The 16,370-nt window shown below is 45.4% G+C and overlaps 1 pseudogene; it reads right to left on the reverse strand.

The window, feature by feature from the left end:
* Nucleotides 1-16,008, reverse strand: part of LOC113625555 (WD repeat-containing protein 49-like) — a 47,041-nt pseudogene extending 31,033 nt beyond the window's left edge.
* Between the last annotated feature and the right edge of the window lie 362 nt (nt 16,009-16,370).

A 16,370-nucleotide genomic window follows, 5' to 3' on the forward strand; every position in this document is an offset into this window, starting at 1 on the left:
AGATGGGGCTAGTCGTGGAATCTAATCATAAGGCAATTATGGAGATTAAATAAAAGAATACATGGAAGGAGCTTAGTACAGTGCCTGGCACTAGGTGTTCTAGTTAGAATGCCCCTGGGTCAGTCAGAGGTTGCATCTACTTCAGACCATGAGCTGGTGACCAGGGAATGATCCAATGTAAAGAGATTGGTTCCCGGTTCTAATCTGAATCACCGACCTCTTGGAGTTCATCCAGTGCCAGGATGTACAGCTTCTGTCTGGTCCAGACAAAATGACTCGCTTGTGAAGGGCACAGACTTGTCACATTCCCTGCTCCAAAGACCCAAGACCTGCTTGGTCAAGTCCGCGCCCAGACTGCTGTGCATTTGGGGCTGAAAAGGGCAGGCTGAACTGGGACCTGGGTTCTCCTTTCTCTGAATTCACTTGATCCAAGTCCAACTTCCAGAAAATCCAAACGTCTTCAGTTTCTGGGTCTTCCTGCTGCCATCGCTGACAGTTGTTATATCCAGCATGCCTTTTGAAGTCTTAAAAAATTCCCAAATCCCACTTTATACAAAGGCCCCAAGGCCACTGTTTTATGTCGATATCACTGTATATTTAATATCTATCATGTGGCACGTTAGGGCTGCTCAGATGGTACAGCCTGAGATCGCTTGAAGTGGACTTTGCTCTTATTTCAACTCAACAAATATTGATCGAGCTCTCGGCCTGGGCGAAGCCTGTGATAGGCCTGTCCTCCCTCCCTCCGCCTCCCCTTCAGCCTAAAGTGCAGCTTATAGAACTCAGCAGTGGGAGGATGTCCCATTTTGAGCTGCACTGGGAATTATTACCAAAGCGTGGGATGCCTGTTGCAATGCAGAAATTCTAAAGGTGGGAGACAGCCAAGGACCTGACACACAAAGAGAGAACATGGCAAACTTAAGAGAAGCTTAAGCAGCACCTATGACTGCAGCAGGGGCTCATGCATGGAGCTTGAAATGACGGCTTTGATCGAATTGTAGTAGTTCAGCTAGAAATGAAGAAAAAAAAAGCTAATTAACACACAGCAGGTCAAGTAAGAGTTTGTAACAATATTCAAGGCGTTCTTTGGACACACATTTCAAGAGGGAGAAAGGAGCCCCCTGTTCACAGGACAGGTGCGTCTTTGTGAAACCACATTTGTGTGGGGCGGCGTGGTGGGTACGGAGCGCGGGGGGCTCGCTTCCCTTTACACCAACTCCAGGCTGATACCAGAACAAGCAACTCCTGGGTGTCGTGTCTGATAGACCGTGAGGAAATTTCTACTACCTCGTTTGGATATTTCTGAGAAAATCAGAATGCTGCCTGCATAGCCACAGCGGTTTCACAGAGAAGACAGTGTATACTTCACTGTAAATCAGATGGCAGTTGGAAGCCATGCTGAGTGTGGTACCGGGAAGGGTAATGGCCTCTTTTCCCCTGGCTTTGGAAATGGTGCGCCGGGCTCTGAAGCAGATGTGCTGGGATTGGGGAAGCAGAGCTTTTGTCAGGACGCTGTGTGGGGTTCAGGGCCAGTCTTGGGGGCAAGGAAGCAGACTGGGTGGAATTTGAGGAGTTCTCTCAGGCCTCCTTCTCCCCCTGCAGAAGCCGTTAGTAAGAATATGAGGATGGAGGATGGAGGACGGAGGACTCCCCTGGCGGTCCAGTGGTTAAGACTCTGGTGCTTCCACTGCAGGGGGCGCCGGTTCGATCCCTGGTCAGAGAATTAAGATCCCCTAAGATCCCACATGCCTCTTGGCGAGGCCAAAAAAGAGGATGGAAAAATGGGATAAAGCCACAGCAGTGTTGAAAGAGCACCACGTTAGTTACAAAGGGTGATTCCTTCTCGTTTAGACCTTCGAGGCATTATGCTTAGTTCAGAGGCGGAGACGAAGATAACCCTAACCCTTACGGAGTGCAGAAACCACAGACCCGAGGCTCCAGAGGAGGGAGGGTGGGTTCCCGGAGCTGGGTGTGGCACAGGGACCAAGAGTCAGTGGCCAGAGCAACCCACTGAGCCCAGAACGGTCCTCTGCCTTTTCTCCCTGGGAACAGGCTCCCCAGAGGCAGCTCACAAGGCTGACCTCTCGGGAAGGCCCTGAACGTACCCTCTGAGGTGCAGGGCAAGAAGGAAGGACAGGAGCCCCTGGGGAATTCTACCCAACAGACGGTTCTTCTCTGCTGGGCGCCGTTTCTGTAGGGCCCGCGCCAGCTTTGTTTTCTCCTCCCTCCACCCCTCCGTGTGTGGTCACCCCTTGGTCAGCACTGGCTCTGGATCTCAGTATTGTTCCTTCCACTTTCCAAGGCACAGAGGACTGAAAAAAGCAAGAGAAGATGGGCTGGCCGAGAAAGCAGGGTCTGGGGGCTGGTAATTCAGTGGGAAACAATGTCCACACTCTACAGAAGCATAGCTCCACTTGGCTAAGTGGAAGAAGCCAGGCACAAAGGGTCGTATATCGTATGATTTTATTTACAGAAAATGGCCAAAAAAGGCAAATCTATAGGTACAGAGAGTGGATTAGTGGTTTCCTGGGGCTGGAAGTAGGAATTGGAAATAACTGTATATGGTTAAGAGGGATTTTATAGGAGTGATGGAAATGTTCTTAAACTAGATTATGGTGATAATTGCACAACTCAGTAAACTTAACCAAAACTCATTAATTGTACACTTAAAATGGGTGAATTTTATGATAGGTAAATTGTACTTCAAACAAACTGAAGGAAAGAATCTGGTTCCAACCACCTTCGAGAAACACATGGTATTACACGGCAATTTTACGTGTGCTTATTCAGTCAGATTACCGTTTTCTTTTTGTATCTAGCTTTCTTAATTCCCATTTCCTTTCTACTGTAGCAGTGGTATTCTTTTTCTAAATTTTTAATTAATTAATTTTGCCACGTTGGGTCTTTGTTGCTGCGCATGGGCTTTCTCTAGTTGTGGCGAGCAGGGGCTACTCTTCATTGCAGCGCGCGGGCTTCTCATTGCGGTGGCTTTTCTTGTTGCGGAGCATGGGCTCTAGGCACGCGGGCTTCAGCAGTTGTGGCTCATGGGCTTAGTTGCTCCACGGCATGTGGGATCTTCCTGGACCAGGGATTGAATCCGTGTTTCCTACATTGGCAGGTGGATTCTTAACTACTGCACCACCAGGGAAGTCCTGGGACTGGTATTCTCTTTTCTTCTCTTTGTGTTTGAGAATTTGTTGGTCTTCATCTTTTAGGCAGATGCCATTTTCCTAGTCCAATTTTTCTTCACCTTTAATTTTCCTTTTCACTTAGCAAATAAGTTTGATTCTTTTCTATTCACCCAATAATATTGCCTACCTTTCCTTTCTTGCATAAGTCTTGCATAAGTTTTCCTTATTAAAAATCTTCTCAGGCTTCCCTAGTGGCGCAGTGGTTGAGAGTCCGCCTGCCGATGCAGGGGACACGGGTTCGTGCCCCGGTCTGGGAAGATCCCACATGCCACAGAGCGGCTGGGCCCGTGAGCCATGGCCGCTGGGCCAGTGCGTCCGGAGCCTGTGCTCCGCAACGGGAGAGGCCACAACAGTGAGAGGCCCACGTACCACAAAAAAAAAAAAAAAAATCTTCTCTACCTAGTTTAAACCTGATGTGTTTAAAAAGAGACAAGAGATGTTTATCCTCCCCCAGTGGAGGATTCCCATCAATCCTGGAGGTCCCCGGCTCTCCCTCCTGCATGTTCCTTCTGCATTTGGTTTCTGGACTGTCTTTTTTTCTTTCAATTTAAAGTGTACAGTTTAATGGCTTTTAGTAAATTCACAGCTGTACACCATCACCATTATCAATTTTAAAACATTTTCATCACGTTGAAAAGAAACCCCATACCCACTGACAGCCATTCCCCATTCTCGCACCATCTCCTCATCCTTAGGCAACCACTAATCTGTTGTTTGTCCCTATGGACTTACGTATCCTGGACATTTCATGTAAATGGAATCATATAATTTGGAGTCTTTTGTGACGGGCTTTTTTCACTTAGCATAATGCTTTTGCGTGTCATTCACGTTATAGCTTGTATCGCTACTTCATTCCTTCTATTGTCAAATAATATTTCATTGTATGGATATATCACAGCTTGTTTATCTGTTTACCAGTTGATGGATATGTGGATTGTTTCTACTTTTTGACTATTATGAATAGTGCCTGCTATGAACATTCATGAATTAGTTTTTGTGTGGACATATGTCTTCATTTTTCCTGGTTATACTGGGCTGTCTTAACATAAAGGACAATGTCTTGATATTTTATGCACTTGGGAAGCACTAATTTCACTTCTCAGGGCCAGTAGAAATCTCAGGGAAACAACCCTCATGTCTACAGTCCCATTATGGGTCCTAAGACACTTGGGTCATTTGAGTTGGTCCTCACTCCTACCAGAGGAAAGAGAACAATCTACTCTCTTCAGACCCAAATGATACCTGGGATGGAAACTCCCCAAACATGCCAGGAAGTTCAAATTGATTATTTTCACTCACTTTTAGAAACCAGATATTTAGCATTCTTTGTGCCATTCTGGGTCTCTCATGTGACATTTATTTTTCTTTGTTTTCAGCTAGGTTAATAAAGTTGTCTCAGGACCAGTGAGGACTCATTAAAGAATATATGTACTGTTATTTATTTGACTGCTTGTGTGATACCCCTGGGGAAAGAGGTTGGCTGGCACATTACAATTTACATTCACTTAAACTTTTTTTTTTTTTAACCTGAGTAACCCAGTCTCCGTGCACTTTCCAGCAGATATACTTTACATTTGGAAAGTTGACAGCACTAGTAATGTTAATGTTTGGCATGTTCTCAACTTTGGGCAGTGTCTTCCAAGTTCTAAGGAGAAAAACATACAAATCTCGAAAGGATAAGAATGAATGTCCCTCCCATATCCTGCTCACCCCAATCAGCAGCCTTTTTGTAGGCTAGCCTTCTGGTCAGGAATGGCCCCCTCCTCTCCTTGGCTCATATAAATGCTTCCCATTCACTGTGGCCTCAGTAACTCCTCCAAGGGAACCTCACTATGTGCCAGACCATTTGACCGCTCCCTCTTCTGGACTCCAGGAGAGCCAAGCATGGAATTGATGCTTGGTGCGTGCTGTTCTTATTTTCTCATCCAGATGTGGACAACCCGAAGGCCAGGGTGCTTCCTTCGGAGCCACACAAGGCCCGGTAGAGAGCAGGGCTCAACCAAAGCTGACCAGCTGTGGACTCCAATGGGTACCCTTGTGTGTTCCAGTCGGGGTTTGAACAGCCTTTAGAAGAAGATATTGGGCTTTTGAGGTCTGTCTCATAAAGAAGTAGACATCGCTCATAGGCATCAGGCATGAAGACAGATGGGAAGAACTTAGAGGTGGCATCAGTGATCTCCATGTTATAAAAGCTCTGTAATTATCGATCCATTCACACAAAAACTCTGGGGGACAGACTGTCCTTCCCACAGCCCAGCAGGAACAAAGCAGCTGGTATAACAGAGGAATGATTAACTGTGGAGGTCCTGTGAGTTGTCTAAGACACTCTCTCTCTTCTTTCCTGCCAACAAAACCAAGGCAGAGAGCCCTTGATTTCAGGGGTGTCATGTTACTCAGTTCTGGCCAATGAGATCAGGTGAAATCAGAGGAGCTCTGGGAAAATAATTTTGCTCCTTCATAAAATGTGAAAATAGTGTGAGATCGTCTCTTTTTCTCTATCTCTCTCATTTTTCTTTCTCACTTTTCCCTCTTCTCTGGATGGCGTTGTTCTTTCTGATTTTAAACACAGTTGAGATGTGAGATATTTGGAGCTACAGCAGCCATTATGAGACCATGTGGCCATGGGCTGAAAGACAAAAAGCCAGCCTGCTAAAGATGGTTAAGTGACATGATGGAGATTGAAGGCTCTTGATGACACCATTGATAAGCTAAACCAATGCAGCAATCACCTATAGCTTGATATTTTTGTTAATGAAAGAAAGATAAACTCCTTTATCCTGTTAGTCATTTTTTATGTTATTGTAATAGCAAACATTTATCAACTTCTTATGTGTCAAGCACTGTCCAAGCACTTTATACTTATTAACTCATTTACTCCTTTACATAACCTTATGAGATAGGCATATTAGTATTCTCACTTTTTTGTATTGTTTAATTTATTTATTTTTGGCTGCATTGGGTTTTCGTTGTTGCTCACGGGCTTTCTTTAGTTGCGGCAAGCGGGGGCTACTCTTCATTGTGGTGGGAGAACTTCTTATTGCAGTGGCTTCTCTTGCTGTGGAACATGGGCTCTAGTCACGTGGGCTTCAGTAGTTGCTTCTCATGGGCTCTAGAGCGCAGGCTCAGTAGTTGTGGCACATAGGCTTAGTTGCTCCACGGCACGTGGGATCTTCCTGGACCAGGGCTCAAACCTGTGTCCTCTGCATTGACAGATGGATTCTTAACCACTGCGCCACCAGGGAAGTCCCCTTTGAAGCATTGTTAATGGATAACTGTACACAATAGTCAACAATTGATATTCTCACAGTTTAACAAATCACAGAATTATGGAACTATTTAAAGCTGGGAGGCATTCATTGAGATGACTTTGAAAATATTAGAGTAGATGAACCTGGAATGGTGATCTACGTATCACTGAACCTGTAGGCAAGATGTTTCTGTACATACTGCCAGCAATTATAGAAGTGCATTGGCTTTCCCAAAGCAGTCCCAATACCGTTTGTTTTTCCCCTGGTAATGTTTTTAAATTATTAGTTATGTCATAATAAAATTCTCCCTGCACGTTTTAATTGCTAGCATGGCAGTATATCTTTTCATTACTTCTGACTACTTTTCAAGTATTAAGTTTGTAAATTTCAAAACACTCAAAAGTTATTTCTTGAGAATCTTTTGCAAAGAGTGGTCCTATCTGGACAATAAGAGACCCTCTAAACTGGCAATCGCTGAGCACTCCTCTCGGTCTGGTTATAACCCTCTCTGGACTGTCACGCATTGTAGAGGGGTGAGGGAGAGTCTATGTGAGGACTCACTTTCTCTCCAAAGGAACTTCTGTCGGGGTACCCCATGTCTTGGACACACCTTTTCATCCATCTTTGCCTGAAGAAGCTCTTGACTACTGAGTTTTCTCGAACTTTCCATCCAAGCTTCCTTATCCTCTACCCACCTAAGCCAAAGAGTCAGACAGTTATAGACTGAGTAGATTTCAATCCCCAAACTTCAGAACTCCCAAGACCTGTTACTCATTTTGTGTCCGTTTTCAGATTACAGGCACTTCAGAAACCAATCCTGACTACCAGACAGTCTCCATTTTGCCTGCGGTCTTGTCTTTTTAAGATTTATGTTATGGTTTAGATTCACTGGGCTTCCATAACAAAACCCCAGTGAATCTGATCTCACTGGTTATTGGAACTTCTCTCTTTAAAAAGCAGTTTTTGGGCTTCCCTGGTGGCGCAGTGGTTGAGAGTCCGCCTGCCGATGCAGGGGACACGGGTTCATGCCCCGGTCCGGGAAGATCCCACATGCCGCGGAGCGGCTGGGTCCGCGAGCCATGGCCGCTGAGCCTGCGCGTCCGGAGCCTGTGCTCCGCAACGGGAGAGGCCACAACAGTGAGAGGCCCGTGTACCGCAAAAAACAAAAACAAAAAAACAACAAAAAAAAGCAGTTTTCGAGAAGCAGCTTAAAAGGTCTGCTATTGTTACTTTATGAAGTGTCTGTTCTCCAACAACAAAGCAAATAACAAGTGCTTCTCCTCAGCCTGCATATTTCTTTGCGGTACTTAGAGAATCCTTCAACTCACTTTTTCTGTCAATTAATCTTCTCTTGTTTAAACTTCCCTCAAAGAAAAACTTTTCTGACCCACTCCCATTAGCCTCTCCATAATACCATACGTCGTCTATGTTACCTTTCTTGGGATACACTTAACCTCTGGGAAGGAATTTTCATGACCGAAAATGGGGCAGAAGAGAAAAACTGGACAAGTTTACAGACTTAGATTAAGGAGATGGTGATGGTAATCAGTAATCAAAGTAACTGACTTGAAACATGCATTCATACCTCAAGAGAGAAAACTTTAGGAAAAAACCTTTAAACTCCTTGGAATTACTGCTTGGAAATATGGATTCAGTCTCTTGTGCATGAATTAATTGATGGAGGCAAAGTCTTTAAAATAAGGACTTGATTGTAATTTATAGTTCATTCTCATAATAGTTTCTGTATTATCCACCAATATTTTCTTAATTCAGACAAGAATCATATTATGTTTTTTTAATCTCCGCCAAGCATAAAACAGAGAGATTTCCTGGGATACTTATGACAAAAGCTGTTCTTTTTTGAAGGCGTCTACAGGGGAGATTTAAATAGTCTTTCCTCTATCAGTTTTTCATCTACTCTGAAATGGGTTTGATTAACCCAGGTAACAGTTCTGTATGGTGCTGGCTTGTCGAATTTGAGTACATTTGGGTCATCAGCCAATTGTTCACCTTGAACTTCATCTTTCAGCTTGTCAAAAAGTAATCTAACACTTGTCCAAGCACCAGCATGAATCACCAAAGAAGCAGAGACTGGAGGAGGCTGTCATTGCAACTGGAACCTCAAATCTGCTGCCCCCATCCAGGGACCCCTGAGAGGTGGTGAAGTGTGGTACCTTTCCATACCTCACAAGGGCACAGCCTCCTGGCTCCATGGCTATGGAAGGCTTATGCTACATGGGACTCTATCTTCTAGCAAATGCACAGAGAAATTGTTTCACTCAATTCTGTGTGTGTATGTGGCTTTCTATTATAGGGCAAAACTCCGAAAAATTCATTCTCTTTCACTCAGATGCAACTGAAGGGTACTATGAATTTGTCTTGCTGTGACCCTTTAGAAGGAATAATTCCTAGAATTATTACCAGTACCTTTTCTTTTCCATTCCTCTCCCAAAAGTGTCCTTGTATTACATCTTCGAGCAAATGAATGAATACCTCTACTCAAAGCAAAGTGCGTGATGCCAGGTGAATCCCACCCAGGGGAAAGTTTAGTAACTCAGGACTCTCTTCTCACTGTGACTAGTTCAATGATCTCCTCTAAGACTTGGATAAATACACAGAAATACTGTTAAATTTATTGACGACCCAAAGCTGAGGGAGAGACAGAGCTAATCTACTGGATGGTATTATCAGAATTTAAAATTATTTTAACCAAATACGATAAGGATGAAAAAAAATCAATGAAATGAAGTTTAGTAAGAATGAAAGCCCTGGATTTAGGTTCAGAATATTAATTTATAAGGAAAGGATGAGGAATACATGGCTTTAAAGTGGGAGGTATTGTAATATGCCAGTGGGTCAAGCATTGGTGGGCTGTGTGATACCTTGTGGTACTCAGTTCTGAGCACTTGGGACATTGTCCAGAAGAGATGCCAGGATGACAAGATATCTTGAAATGAGGTCAGATGAAGGACAGTTAAGAAAACTAGAACAGTTTACCTGGGAGAAGGGAAAACTTAATAGTCATCTTCAAATAGTTGAAAATCTGGAATTTTTTTGGGAAGTTTTGCTTGTTTTTCTTTTCCTTTTTTTAAAATTTATTTTTATTTTAATCTAAGTTACATGCAGTTGCTTGAAGAGTCAAACAGTTCTGCAAGAAGCTGGACCCCTTTCTTCCTTTCTGTCCCCAAAGGCCTCCACATTTCCTTCTTTTAGATGATTATTTGGTATCTATTCCATGTCTCTAAATAGCACGTTTGCACTGCTTCTTCTTGGTTTTTCAGTTAGGGGTATGATCTTTGGACTCTGGACTTTCATTTGCTTAGACTTCTGAGTGCTTAGCGTTCATATTTACCAACCATGTCAATCTCCTCTCAAGATAGTCGGCTCCACCAGATATTCACTCCAATGGTTATGCCTTCTGAAGGGCCCTGGCCGCCCTATGCCTGGTACACAGTTGCCATCTTGGGTCTGCGGGAGAGGAAAAATCATTTTTCCTAGATCCATGTAGGTTCTTAGCTGAGACCCCACCTTCCCTACCACAATAAAAGGCAGATTAACAGAAGAAAACCAGACAAATTTAATAACATGCATACCTCCCTATACGTGGGAGACACCCAGAAAAACTGAGTAAATTCTACCCCAGATGGCCCAAGTCATCACCTTCAATACCGTCTTCAGCTAAAGACAAAAGAAGATGTGGGTGGAGGAGCCAGTGATGGGAGATGATCAGGCAAAGAACAGTAAACAAGGGTAAGGTCATTACGTAGGTTTAAATCATTGCTTCCTCCTGGTGAGTGTTTCTAGGGTTTTAGAGTCATCCTCCCCTTGCCAGTACAGAGAAGGAGATACCCCTACAAATGAAGATTTCCCTTATAAATGTAAAATGCTCTTACAAAAGGGTAACTTCTACTTGGCTTTCAGAGCTTCTCCTGTGTCTGCTGTTTCTTAAAAATAATCAGCCTGATATAATCCTTATGGCAAAAAGGCGTATTTGGGGGTAATATATTCTGCTGCCCTTCAGGTCCTTCCTTCACCATCATCCTGAGGCTGCCATTCGCTCCTCTGCTTCTCCTTCTGCCATTTGCATCTCCTGTTTTCTTGTATCCTGGTTCTTCTTTTTTTCAGTTTCCCCCCCTCATTTTATAGAGAAAATCCTTCAGTGGTTTCCTGAGAAGGATACATATACGGGAAGTACATTTTTGAAACTTTGCATCTTTGAAAATGACTTTATTCTACCCCCACATTTCAGTAATAGTTTATCTGGGTATAAAATTCAACACTGGAGACAATTTTCCTTTACATTTTTGAAGGGATTGCTCCATTGCTTTCTAGCTCCCAGTGCTGCTGTGGTGGAGTCCAAATCCATACTGAGTCCTGATCCTATGCATGGTGAACTGATTTTTTCCTCCTCTGGACATTTCTAGAATCTTCTCTTTGCTCTCAATGTTTTGGAAACTATTCTCAAACTATTTATTGGATTATTTTCTGCCCTCTCTTTTCTCTTTTTGTACGTTTAGTATTTGGATACTGTACTTCCCAGATTGGTCCTGTGGTTTTCTTATCTTTTCTCTTTTATTTCACATTTTTTGGTCCTTTTATTCTACTTTCTGGGAGAATATTATCTTCCAACCATTCTATTAAGTTAAATTTTTAAAATCACGATTTTAATATCCAAGAATTCTTTTTTTCTCTGGATTTTCCTCTGTAGTGGCATCTTCGTATTTAATGGATTTCATCTCTTCTCTCCAAAGAGAATAAAGGTATTGTGTCGTCGTTTTCTGCCTAGAAGGGGAAAGTACGGCTGTCGGCAATCTAGGAGGCAGTGCTGTCAGTTTTGGGGCCTGGGCGGGTGAGGATGTGGGTTCTGTTTTATGAAATATGTTGGCTCAGCTTTTCCCACAGCTGATCCGAGGATTTAGTTTTTTTGGGGTTTCCTAAGTCTCTAAATTTTATTGCTGCTGTTTCCTCTCATTCACCCCATCCTCGTGGGGCTGTACCTTCAAGGGAAAAAAAAATCCCTTTCCTGTTGTTTAGACGAGTGTTATTTAGGAGGGAATAAAAGTAGATGCAAGAATTCAGTCTGCTCTTTTCCTGGCAGTGTGGAACGCCTCTTTGGAATCACCTAAGGGACTGTGTTCTGATATTTGGAAATAATCCACGTCTTTAAGGGCTGCCTTTGTGAGGTAGGGGCTCCCTTTTCCTGGGAGGCCTGAGCCAGTCTGGAACGTCTGCTCCTCAGGGACGTGGCAGAGAGGCTTCTGCTTCTACTGGGGTGCTCACAAGTTAGAGAAGATGCCTACCTGGGACTTTCTCACTCATTTAAAACTCTGATTACATTGTGCTTATTCCAGGTTTGGAGTAGCGTTCATATCCGGATATCTCTGAGAAAATGTGCTTTTGTTTTTGTTTCATTTTCCGTACCGCTTCCTCTGTACTTTGTGGAGGAATGGCCTTGGTGAAGAAGTGACACCTGGGGGCAAGCTTGCATCTTCTGGTTCTGTCATCAGAAGGTTATAGGTGATAAGTCAGTCTTTAGTCATTGTCAGGGAACTGCCTCCTAGGCCTCCCTAAAACAACAAGAGGTGGGGACGAAATCCATTTCTGGTCAAACACATATGGTCTGCATGTTCCAGCGTTTCTCAAGATAAAAAAAGGAGACCCTAAAGCCAACCCAAACTGGACGGTGACAACGCTAGAAAACAAGAGGCACTGAGAGGTGCTTCTGTATTGTGGAAAGACTCTCATGTCCTGAAAGGGTTCTCCTCAGTATTCTGCCAAACAGAAATCAATCATCTGTAGCCAAATGACATATCTGACAGTGGCTGGCGGGGAAAGATGAGTATTAAGGAACTTAAAGTTACAGCGTGAGCTACTGCTAATTGAACAGCATGACAAGAAAATAAAGCCTGTATGAAATTATATTTGGTCAATGGGCAAATTAGTGCCATTTATACAAATTTTTCTTATATTCAACTTTCCAGCCACACAGCCATCAGGTGCGGTTGATATATACACGTGCTCACAAGTAGTTACCTGAGCACACTCCTTCAGCCATCTCCTCCACGATGGAGAAGTTAATGTCTTATAGACAGTTTTTAAGCATTTCTAACGCTTAACTAATTTTAAACTAAAAACGAAATCCCTAGAATTCAAGATCTGATGAAAGAGCCAGCATCCATCCATCCATCCATCCATCCATCCATCCCTCATCCATGTCTACTAGAGACTCAGAAATAAGAGCTCTATTTCAGTCCTCTAGGATTTCCCAGTCTGGTGACAGAGACAGAGTGGGGACAGGACATTCTGACTCAGGGCTATAACCCCAATATTTGAACTACGCACGGACTGCTTTGGGGATGCGTGGCTCCAATAGAGAGAAAGGCTTCCCTGAGGAGAAATGCTTAGTGAAGGCCCAGAAGGGCACTGTGTTCAGGCAGGGAAAACCTACCCAAATGCATGGCGCCGTGAGAGATGAGGATGCCTGTTAGAAGCCCATCTGCTTCAGAACATGGCAGGGCTTGGGGGTGTGAAAATGCCAGGAAGAGAGAAATCTGGAGAAAGAAGCAGGGTCCTCATCCTGTGGGTCACACAGAAGAGTTTAGATTTTATCTGAAAGCAAAGGGGAGTCACTGCAGGATTCTGAGCCGGACAGACACATCACGGTCTCTCACAATCTCTTCTGCTACCCCTGGTCACCATCATCACCAGAGTGACTGTTCAGTATGGAAGTCAGAGCAGGTCACCCACTGCTTAAAACCCTGCAGTGGGTCCACTTGCTACAAGGCCCATGTGACCAACCTCCCTTAGCTCTCTGACCTCACCCCCCTTTCATTCTCACCCTGTATCTGTTCTGCTCCAGCCACATGGCCCTTGCCCTTCCTAGAGCCCTCCAGGTACATTCCACCTTAGGGCGTGTCTCTGGCTAGTGTGTCTACAGGGAATGTGCTTCCCCCAGATATTCATGGAGTTCATTCCATCCCCTGCTCTGAGCAAGTGCCAGCCTCTCACTGTGGCCTATCCTGGCCACACCACTTAAAGACACACACACACACACACACACACACACAAACACACACACACACACTCGGCACTCTTGATACCCTGTACCCTGCTTGTTTTTTTCCTCTTTTCCACAGCACTTATCACCTTCCAAGATATCATACAAAACATGATGTTTATTGTCCTTCTCCTCCCATTAAACTCTAACTCTGTACGGGCAGATATCATTGCTTTGTTCACCAATGTATCCCAGCACCTAGAGCAAATACTGAATGAAGAGAAATTAGATCTTTTTTTTTTTTTTTTTTTTACAAAACCACCCTATGAAAATGTGGAGGTTGCTGTGCAGGGATTCGATATTAGGGCCGGGGAGGCTGGTTAGGAGTTTGCCGTGATGATGATGACGGGTTGAATGGGGTAGTGGCCATGGGGAGAGAAAGGAGGGTCCAGGTTAGAGTTATTAAAGGGACAGAGTTGTCAGGACATGGTGACCAATTATTTGGATGTGGGAGCTAAGTGATGCCATCACCACTTAGTGGAGTGCCTTCCACTCCGGAGGAGGAGAGAGGACGGCTAATTTTTGGTGGATGCCAAAGACACAAAGAGCTTAGTTTCAGACACACTTTCCTTCAGTTCTCTGTGGGGCGAGTCTTTCTGTATTGCACAGTACATATTGATTTTATAATTTATTTATTTCCCATCTATGGACAGCCCCTATGCAAACACATTCAATGTACCTCAAATTTTTACCGAAATCAAAACAGTTGGTTACAATAATTTACTGCTTATCCTATAGTCATTGGCCTTCCTTATGGTCTTACTTGAGGTTTAAAAAACATCTGTATGAGGTATATCCAGATATCTTTCCCTTTTCTCCACTCTCCTTTTTTTTTTTTTTTTTTGCGGTACACGGGCCTCTCACTGCTGTGGCCTCTCCCGTTGTGGAGCACAGGCTCCGGACACGCAGGCTCAGCGGCCATGGCTCATGGGCCCAGCCGCTCCGCGGCATGTGGGATCTTCCCGGACCGGGGCACGAACCCGCGTCCCCTGCATCGGCAGGCGGACTCTCAACTGCTGCCCCACCAGGGAAGCCCTCCACTGTCCACTTTTACATTGACATCCAGAGATGTAGTCTCTATATCACTACATCTCGGATGCCTCCTAACCTCCTAAGTTTTCCCCAGATGATAATGTCCTTAACTAGTTTACTTCAGACCGGAGCAAACTCACTGCAATCCAATCCTTAGGGAAACCACTCGATTTTTTTTTTTTTTTTTTTTTTAACGGCCCTGGCTTCTTTCCACTTCCTCAAAGCAGTAATCTCCTCTCATGATAAACTGTACCCACTTGCTAGAAACTCAGCAACTTTGTTCTTCCTTTTCTCTGCAGCTCCCAGATGGCCACCAGCTGGTCTGGGCTATTTCTTGCATTCTAGTCCCTTTATCCCTCCTCTTGGTTTTCTTTTTGATCTCCTTGTCTCTCCCCTCCTGCTTCTAACAGGCACAATTTTCCCCTCTTTGGAAGCACCTATTTTCTAAGAGAATTTGAGGATTTTTTTTAGAGCATCACCTCTTTTTTCTTCTACTTTTGTATTGTGTGGAGACCAGCTGCAGGGCTGTATGGGAGGAAAGGCTGTCTCTGAGGGCAGGATGAAGCCTCCCATGAGAAAGGGGTCAGAACAGACTGTTTCCTGACAAGGCCACTGGGGGACAAAGGGGCCAGCGTGTCCCAGAAGCCACCCCTGGGTCTGCGGGCTCTGCAGGCCACTCTTGGAGGGCGTGGTGGGAGGTGTCCCCTGGCTGACACTCTCACGGGCACCATTTGATCTCATTTCAGCGGATTTCTGTCCCCTTCCCCAGGACCAGAGAGTGTCGCACCATATTCTCAGTTGTCTTTAAACAGCTTTTAAAGGACTGTTAGTGATTTTCAAGATGACAGCCGGAAGACTGCTTGAAATGACAAATGGAAGAAATGAAGCTCAGGCGTCTGTGTCTTCGTCTGCGTTTGTTGGGCCTGTGAGCTTCCACGTTCACGTGTCTGACGGGGTGTTTCTGCGAGGTCTGTGAGGTCTGGCTGAGAGCCTGTCTGAGGGGATGGTGCCGTAGCTCAGGGAGGGGGCGGACACGCTTGGGTGTCTGAGTTGTGTCTGGGTGTGGACACGGCTCTGTGCGTGCGTGTGCACAGGGCCTGGGTGTGTGGCTGCCCACGTGCGCGGCGTCGGGGGGCACTGTGTGTGCCCCTGGCGTGTGACTGTGCTGGAGGTGACAGTGCTGGGCCTGCGCAGTGCACAGCGAGGCGGGGAACGCTTTCTAGGGCGTCTGTGAGTGTCTGCGTTGGGAGACGGTGGGATGCAATTGGGAGACCAGTGTGGGAATCTGGGGGAGACCTGTGGAGCGCTGTCGCAGGGGGCTTGGGGTATACTTTGAGGTGTCTGTGGAGGATGTGTGGGTGTCTGTAAAGCGCCTGTGTGGCGACAGTGGGGAAGGCGTGGCGTGCGTGAGCGTGAGACAGTATCTGTAGGGCGTCTGCGGGGTGAACGTGAAGATGTCTCTGCAGGTGTGGAGGACCATGGCGCATTCACGAGTGTCTGCACGTTTACCCGCGGGAATCTTGGGGGGTGTCTCTGGGGCGTCTGTGCCGAGTGTCGGTGGAGGGCTTGCTGGTGTCTGGGAGCCTCCGCAGATCTCCGTGTGCCTGCGCTGCAGCTCGTGTGTCAGGATTCACCACACCTGAAAGTGAGATGGGCTCTGAATGCTTCACCAGGACGGCCCTCACCTCCGTGCTTCTGTGTCCCCAGTGTCGCTGTGACAGGCCGAAGACAGCTATCTACTGAGGGCCCACAGTCACGAAGAGTGACAGCACAGTGACCCGGAGTGACGTCTTCCCTGAGCGATGGAGGGTGTGGTGTGCGACCTTCCCCTGAGAGGGACCT

The sequence above is a fragment of the Aethalodelphis obliquidens genome, unplaced genomic scaffold (assembly GCF_003676395.1).
Source record: "Aethalodelphis obliquidens isolate GAN/ISIS:26980383/991018 unplaced genomic scaffold, ASM367639v1 scaffold16, whole genome shotgun sequence".
Taxonomy (NCBI): domain Eukaryota; kingdom Metazoa; phylum Chordata; class Mammalia; order Artiodactyla; family Delphinidae; genus Aethalodelphis; species Aethalodelphis obliquidens.